Source organism: Podarcis vaucheri (genome assembly GCF_965113315.1).
Source record: "Podarcis vaucheri genome assembly, chromosome: 11".
Classification (NCBI taxonomy): domain Eukaryota; kingdom Metazoa; phylum Chordata; class Lepidosauria; order Squamata; family Lacertidae; genus Podarcis; species Podarcis vaucheri.
The window spans coordinates 65,430,798-65,439,987 of NC_138749.1; positions in this window are offsets into that span (position 1 = coordinate 65,430,798).

Below are 9,190 nucleotides of genomic sequence, written 5' to 3' on the forward strand. Positions count from 1 at the left end.
ATCTTAAGGTTCATGAGGCATGTTTCTGCCAATGTGATTTATTTTAGATGCTTATATGCTGCATGAAGTCTGAGATGTCATGCAATGGGTTTCCTAGGAGATTTCCAATCTAGGTCCTAATCAGCTCCATATCTGTTTAGCTCAGAAACATTGCTACAATTAGATTTAAGCAGTTTTTCAGTAATCTGGGGAAGATTTGAGTTTTTGTCAGAACAAACATATATATATTTACTATTCAATGAGTTCTGCAGAGTTCAACAGGTCTTACTACAGCATAATTGGTTAGTGGATTACTATCTGAAGTGCTTATCCTTATATGTGTTATGCCCATTGTTGTTGTTTTTTAAATTCTGGAAATAATATATTTTGGGTCCCTTTCCTATATTTCAAGGGCTTTGATATTTTGTAAGTTATTCTGAGAGCCTTTTGGGTCAAGAGGGGTGGAAATGCTTTAACGCCAAGGACTTCCGGGGAGGCGCCTCCGGCAATGGCTGGATTCCTCTGATCGGGAGGAATCAGCTCCGTGAAAATCTGGGTCTGGCCGCCACGGCGAAGGCGGAGACCCATTAAAAATCACAGGAGGGAGAAGCCTGTGAGTGTGGGATTCGGCGGGTACCTTTTGTGCCTCCCCCACTCGTGGAGAAACCCGGTTTCGGGGATCCGGAGCGACGTGGGGTGAGCGGCACGATGCTTCAAATCATTGCTTCTTCCACGGAGCGAAGCCGCATAGCTGTTGTCGGAGAGCGCTGACTTTTTCCTGTGGGCAATTTGACTCTAAAGTAACTACCCGTGAGTAGAGCTTAATCGGGAAAATTGGATTTTTAAAACGTCTAATTTGGCATCGAAACGGGGAAGGTTCAATACAGGAAGTCCGCCTTCCCCTTTTGTAAATAGACTGAAGCAATTGAGGCTGCAAGCTGAAGTCTTGGAAAACTTTTTGTAAAAGACTAAATTTTCATAAGTAAAGAATATAATCCCCCCTTGGAGGCAGGAGAAGGGGGGGGGGAGTTGTGGACTGAGTTTGCCTGCGGAAGAGACCAAGAGAGGTAAAATACCGCCGCTCGGACCCTGGGAATGGGCTGCTAGTAGGTCCGGCGTTTGGTGGGATATTTATTGACAGCGTCTGGATCGTTCATTGACAGTTAGCATAAGAGAAGACACATTGTTTCTACTGTCTCCAGCAGTGAAAGTAACTGAAAATTGAAATTAGTTTTGGGTCGTTTGAACTGTGCCTATAAGAGGATATTATTTATCAATACAAATAGAAACTGTTTCCTTCTAGTGGAAGTTCTTGAAACTGGCGGCTATATAAGATCTGGGCTGGGAAATTTCCAGCTGTAAGATAAAAACCGTGAGACTGTGAGACTGACCTTGAATCTATTGAGTGTTATGGCAGATGGGAAAGACGGAATGTCGCCAGAAGAGGCCTTAGTGGTTGTATTAGTGAAAATAAATGACTCGCTGGAACAGCTTCACAAGAAAACGGATGTGATAAATATGAAAGTGGATGCTGTAAATATTAAAATTGACTTAATGGCAGAAAGTTTAAATAACCTGGGACAAAAGGTGAATACCAATACAGAAACCATCCAGAAATTGATACAGGAATCTACCCTGATACGGCAAACTGCGGATGACGTTAAGGAGGAAACCCTTGCTGCTGAAGTTAAAGTAATTCAACTGGAGAGAGAGAGAGTCCCATCCATACAAGGACAACTTGATGAATACAAGCTGACACTTGTTATGACTGAACTTAAAGAGAAACAGATGAAATTGAGGATCAGAGCCCTACCTGAGGAAAAGGAAAGCTTGATAGAGTTTCAGGAGGAGATAAGACTAACATTGGTTGAGAAAGAGAGGTATTTGGGGGTTAGTATGACCGCCAGAAATGTGAATCTATTCAAGGGCAACTGTGAAGGACGTTGGCTTGAAGAGAAGGGGGATTTGGAAATAGGGTTAAATTGGAAGTTGTTATTGTTGGGCCGAATTGCTGTGGTGGGGACGAGGGTTGCTGTGATGTCGGGGATGTTGCTTTTGTTTAAAACATTGCAAGCTTTGAATGGGAGGGATTGTCTCAGGAGGTGGCAGAGGGACGTCTCTAAATTTGGTTGGCAGGGCAGGAAGCCTTGAGTAAAATTTAAGATATTAACGGATGCTAAAGAAGGAGGTGGACTTGCCCTGCCAGACCCCTAAATTTTGTTGTGAATCATCTGCTTTTTGCTGGCTGAGAGAATCGGCAGAATCCGAGACCAGGGAGAAGAGCTGGTGGAAGAAGACTGGAAGTTTAAAGAATATTTATAGAAATATTGCAAAATTAATGAATGTTAGAACAAAGTTGGAATGGAGTTATATGGCTTTAGCAGAAATGTTATACGGAATTAAGTATAAATAGAGCATTAAAGGGAACAAAAGAAGGTTAGAATGTGTTAAGATAATTATAGGATAGAAAACAGAGGAAGATGGAAAGGAATTGCTGAAATAATTAATTGATGTGGAATACAAAAAGGGAGGTGCAAGGAAGTCGTGGAAATAAGCGAACGAAAGATATAAAATTGAAATTGTTTAATGTGCTTTAAATGGTCTTTGTTTTGTTTTATTTGTCTTATGTGTTAGTGTTTTGTAGTGTTTTTGTATTGTATTGTGTTGTTTTTTGTTTGTTTTTTCTTTTTGCTTTTTTGTTTGTAGTGTTAAAATTTTTGGAAACTCAATAAATATTATTTTTTTAAAAAAGGAAATGCTTTAACTCCAGGATAATTATTGTGGTGCCCTGCAGGTTTTGTCAGCTACAATTTCCAGGGAGCCCTGGCCAATAGTCAGGGATGATGGGAGTTGTAGTCCAAAACATTTGAAGGGCACCATGTTGGCTACCCCGCTTTAAATAAATTAAAAATTATTTGTAGACACACAAACATATTTGCCACTGTTGCTTCCTGTGGAAGCATAGTGGTTTAACTGGTCAGCTAAATACCCTAGAAGCTTTTGAATGTAGCCTGAGTGTTATTGTAACTTAAAAAAAGATGGTACTTTTTTCAGGCATGCTATTTTCATCCCAATGTGGCCATTATGACCACATTAGTAATTATGACCACAACAGTGCCTGTTGTTGGTAATCAGTTGTAGGAGTGACCACATCATTTTTTCAGTTTAACAAGCGTTTATCACACTTTCTCACAGAGAAGAGCTTAAAGTGAGGAAGAACCAAGAGTATGTGGTCCCCTTTAAAGGACTACATTTATTTAGAAACAGTAAGTGTGCGATAGGTTTATTTAACTGAATACAATCTTCTTCACAAGTCAGAAATGTTTTCCTATATATAGTGTGTGACTGAACAACACAGAAGACACATCTTCCTGAATAAACTACACAGTGCTATAGCAGCCATAGTTTCCAACATCAATCACTGGATGATTTCAGTTTTGTTATTGACAAAAGTGTTCAGAAACAATGATCAGTGAATTTTATATAAGTTTATTCAGAAGTAAGTCCCTTTGATTTCAATGGAACTTACTTCCAGGTAAGTGCATACAGGATTGCAATCTCAAGAGTCTCTTGTCATCTTTAAAAAGAACAAAATTGATTATAGACCAGGAAAGTATATGCCATAATCAAAGTTGTTAGTTTTTATGTGCCGCAAGGCTTATTGTTTTTGCTGAAATGGTTGAACATACTGTACTTATCCTTCTGAAAAAGAATTCAGTATGCTAATTCACCATTGAACTACACTGAACACACTGTATCTCTAATCTCCTCTGATCAGTAGGCTAAAAACTTTAATCAAGAAATTTTAAGGTACAATGAGATCTACATACAGTGGTGCCTTGGTTCTCAAATGCCTTGGTTCCCAAACGCCGAAAACCCAGAAGTAAGTGTTCCAGTTTTCGAACGTTTTTCAGAAGGTGAACATCCGCTGTGGCTGTCGGCGATTGTTTCCAGAGCGCTCACATTAATCAGAAGCTGTGCCTTGGTTTTTGAACATTTCAGAAGTCAAATGGACTTCTGGAACAGATTAAGTTTGGCATGTTTGTTATTGTTATTTATTTTATGCTTTTGTTTTTGAGGCTTTTTTGGTTAATTTGTTTTTGTGACTGTGTGGAACCCAGTTCAGCTACTGATTGATTGATTGATTGATTGATTGTGTGACTGCGGAAATGGATAAAAGCCCCCCATCCAAACAATGACTATCATCTGTGCAGGTAAGAAAAAAACCTAATTTTAATTTTTATCATCTACAATACTGTCTTATTTATTTTATAGTACAGTACATTGATTATTGCTTTCATTTTATGGATCAATGGTCTCGTTAGAAAGCAAAATTCATGTCAAATTCCTGTTTCAGGGGTTGTTTTTAAAAGTTTGGAACAGATTAATGCATTTTGTAATACTTTCTATGGGAAAGCGCGCCTTGGTTTTGAAGCGCTTTGGTTTTGGAACAGACTTTGTATGTGTGATGGACCTCCATGGCATTTGATCATCTCTGAGATTCAGTGCTACATTATTTACCTGAATTATTTACCTGAAGAGCAAAACTAATGTATCCAACTGAGTAGATTAAAGGTATGTGTGTGGGATTTTACATGACACTGTAAAAATACATCATAAAATTTGATTTCAGGAATAGATAATGGCAGCATTGTAAACATTTAAGTTCCCAACTTTTGTAAAATAATATTTGTTTTTGTCTATCAGATATTAAAAACTATTATTTGAGGCAACTTATCTCCTCTAAATCCAAGATCAAAATTTGATTTGAGAATCTAGAGATTGAAATATTCCCATTCTTTGCTTAGATATCTTTTTAGCATGTTTCTATGTTCTGTATAAAGGAATGTTGCATGTGGTTTTGTCATTGAAGAGATGATGGAGAAAACACTTCTGTCATCTAAAGTCCTTATTTCAACAATCATAGGCTTCTACTGAACATAGTACACAACAAAGCAGCTGATAGCATAAGGCACAATATTTGGTTATTCCAAGAGGGGTTTATTTAAAAAACATGTTTTTGGCTTGCTAGATCAGAGTGTATGAAACATTTTGTTAGTTCTGAAATAATGGTGTTCCAGTAGACATTTTTTCAACCATCTTTCCATACAGTGGAAACCACTAGAAACTTGAGATTAAAGCACTATAACACTTGAAATCTGGAATTCAAGGCTTTCAAATGATATCAGCATTCATTTCTTTTGCTGACAGTTCTTAAGTTTTCTTACCTTAAAAAACTGTCACTTTGGGGCAGAGTAGGAAGGGGAAAGGAGTTTCCTGGCTCTGTTCCAAGACAGGAATGACTATCAACAAACCAACCAGCTATAGACCTCAAGCCACAGCAGTTCCTTTCCCAGAGGAGAGGTCTTCATGGCTCCTGTAATGAAATGAACCACTAAATGTTATATGTGAAAGGTCTCTTAGAAGTTCTGCTATTAAGCTTTGTTATGAACTGGAAGCCTGGCTTAATTGCTCAAGGGCACATACTTGTGAAGAACTATGTTTGTCAACTAGGTTGATAAATGTATAGACCTTAAAAGAGCCCAACAGGTTCAAATTGTTTTACAAGTTGAACCTAGTAGTCAAAAGTACAACTGCGGCTGTCAGGCCCACTGGACAGCTCAGTCAGTAGAACATGAGACTATTACTCTCAGGTGGACGTGAGCCCCACCTTGGGCATCGCAGGGGTTGGACTAGATGACCCTCGAGGTCCCTTCCAGCTCTACAATGTGGACAGGTCTGGAAACGATGCCTTATGAGGAACGGCTAAGGGAGCTGGGCATGTTTAGCCTGGAGAAGAGGAGGTTAAGGGGTGATATGATAGCCATGTTCAAATATATAAAAGGATATCACATAGAGGAGGGAGAAAGGTTGTTTTCTGCTGCTCCAGAGAAGCGGACACGGAGCAATGGATCCAAACTACAAGAAAGAAGATTCCACCTAAACATTAGGAAGAACTTCCTGACAGTAAGAGCTGTTTGACAGTGGAATTTGCTGCCAAGGAGTGTGGTGGCGTCTCCTACTTTGGAGGTCTTTAAGCAGAGGCTTGACAACCATATGTCAGGAGTGCTCTGATGGTGTTTCCTGCTTGGCAGGGGGTTGGACTCGATGGCCCTTGTGGTCTATTCCAACTCTATGATTCTAGGTGCCCTGCCATTGGCAAGGATATGGTACAACAGTGATTTATCTGAGATGCTGAAGTCACTGAAGCCATCAAGGAACAATGCCTAGAAGTACTTTGTCAGAATAGGCTCCAGGCAGGGAGCAACCCAGCACCTACTTTGCCCTCCCAAACATGTGAGAGGCAAGTTTAACCTTTAATTGCAAGTTATTGGGCATAGCCCTGTTCGGTGCGCAGATATAGGCTAAACACCCATTTTGCACGTATGGTAAGTTTCTTCAATGTGTTTTGCTTTGATTTTGTTATGTTGTATTGGTTAGATTTTGTACACTGCATAGATATTTTTAATGAGTTTGAGGTACAGAAAAGAATGAAACGAGCACCACTGGGTTAGCAGACATTACTTCCAGGAAACTATGCACAGGATTGCGGTCGTGTTAGGAATCATGGTATGTACTGCTGCTCTTTAGAATTCAGTGTGTTCACATTTTGTAGAGGAAGTCCACACAGCTGCCTCCATCCTGGACTGTCCTTGGAGCGTGAACATGGGAGCTCTCCTGAGGAACGACAGACAAATGGATTAATATTGAAAATGCTTCTAACATTTAATTTCTGCATCTTGTTTTAGATGAGAGAACTTGTACGTCCTCTGCCAGGCATAGGCAAACTTGGCCCTCCAGATGTTTTGGGACTACAACTCCCATCATCCCAGGACCAGTGGTCAGGGTCCCAAAACAGCTGGAGGGCCGAGTTTGCCTATGCCTGTCCTCTGCCTTCCACAGCGATTTGTCAAATTGTCACATCTATACCCCATCTTTCTGCCAAGAACCTCCAGGCTCAAGGTCATCCTGAGAGCCTGATGGCAGGTTCAGAATTTGAACCCGGGCCTCCCTCTTTTATCCCACTCTCCACACCCAATATCCTTGACCAGTCAATATGTGTCCGCCAGGCCTCTGAGAGTGAGAAAGCAGTTTTATGCCTCAAGTGTAAACTTTGCTTGAGGATGTGGGTGGCAGTTCAACAGGTCTGGCTTTCCGACACTTCCTTGCCCAGCTGCTTTCCTGTGAGCTTTGGAGCTTAGGCAGGGAACACAGGAGCAGCTGCGCTTCAAGTGGCCTCCAGTGTCCTGCCCCCGGCACACGCGGAGCGGGGCGGCCCTGGGCTGGCCAGGCCCTCGCGAAGGCCACACTGGCATGCAGCAGCTGGCCAGGCGCCCGGCCGGCGGGCGCCCATGGCAAAGAGCAGGCAGCCTGAGGGAGTGCTGGCCTCGCTCCAGCTCAGGCCATGGGCAGCCGCTCTCCCTCGGCACCGGCCGCTTTTCTCGGGGCTCCAGAGAGGGGTCTCCTCCAGGCAGGGCCGGATTTATGTATCGGCTAAGTAGGCTGAAGCCTAGGGCCTCCAGATCTAGGGGGCCTCGCCAGCCTGCCCGCTCCCCAGCACTGCAGCCTCCCCTCTCCCAAAATTGCAAACCCATGACTTCATGCGAGGGCATTTCTCCCCCATTTCAATGACATTTTGCTTCAAAGGGAAAGGCGGACTTGGACATCATCTTCCTCCATAATCCTCTAAGGGAGAGGTCACGTACTCAACTTGGATACCACCCTCCCCCATGATCCTTGGGATATACAGTCAAGTACACAGCACCCCTCCCTTGAGGGGAACAATGAACATCCCCTGATGGGTTTCCTGAGGTTGGTGTTCCCACAGCCCATCCTGGGGAAGCCAGAAGGCAAGGATATGCAGTGATAGTTGTCTTGTTCTTTAGGTGGCGGGTACTTAAGGTGTTGGGAAGCTGATCTGATATCCAGGGCAAGTTGATGAACTTGGGTAACCTCACGACTCCCCCCGCTCCTTGCGACATGATGAAGATGTATCAGCGATGTATAAATTATGGTTCTGGATAGGGAGGGAAGGTAGGGAGGGAAGGTCTTCAAAGAGCTTGTAACCCATGTTCGGGGTTCTTACTCTGTGTGGAGACCTGTTGCGCAACAATAAAGATTGTGGTCTACTGACCGCTGTTTTGCTCCTGTATTTGGCTTCTTCTGCTAACCGCAGAAACCTGTGGGGACTTTCACCCTGTCGAGTATCCTCGCACCCCAGAATTTTCCATCTCAGAATCCAGAGCCAGCAGGCCCAGAGAGTCAACAACCAGCTGCACAGCCTTCCTCAGCTCAAGGGTCAGTCAGTAGTGGTACGTGCTACACTTTAATCAGTGGAAGGCTGCATGGAGCAGATAAGACTAGGCAAGCAAGCTCTCCCAAGTCTCTTCCATTCCTTCCCTCGTCCTTGGCTTGAACAGAGCAAGGCAAGCACACATGACTGGCACTGGCCTCACCCCTCCCAGGCAGAGAAGTCTATCTTTCACACTGCACAGAGCCCTGTTGGTGCCTGCAGCATGCACTGCAGATTGCCCACAGGCAGAGAGAGGCCTTGGGGACCAGGGAAGGCAGCAGTGGGAAGGGATCCTCGGAGGGATCCAGAACTACCTGTAGAAGGCAGGAGGCCAGGCTGAAGGTTGGTAACTGGACCTCATCCTGAGGGCGGACAGAAGTATAGGGATCAGTTCAGAGTCAGAGGAACTGTGTCTTATTTGATTTGTGCCCAGTGGTGTTTTCCTTTTCCGTGTTTAATTTAAAGGGCCTTTTGTGTTTAAAATCCTGTTACTTGTAGATGGTCAAGAAAATATTTGTTCTTTGTTTAAAAGCCCAGTCTAGTGCTGTGCCTACAGAGTCTCACCCGCTCTGCCCACTACCAGTGCCTTAAGAAGGGTCCTGGGAGGGAAAAAGCCCCAAAATGTGCAGGTGCCAACCCTCCAGGAGAAACCCAAAGTTCGGGGTTTTCATCTCCAAACCCCAGGAGTCAGCCCGAGGGGTCTCACTGCCCCTCAAGAAAGGCATAGGGAAGTCAGGGAGTGGCGGCAGCTACTGAAGAGGGACAGAAGCCCAAGTTGACCCAGTTGAAGATTAAATTTTATTCTTATTTTTCTATTTTAGATTCTTATTTTTAGATTCTAATCTAATCATGAGTAAAAGATTTGAAGATGGTGCTAGCAAGCGCAAGAGACAGAGACTCGGAAATGCTATGATAATG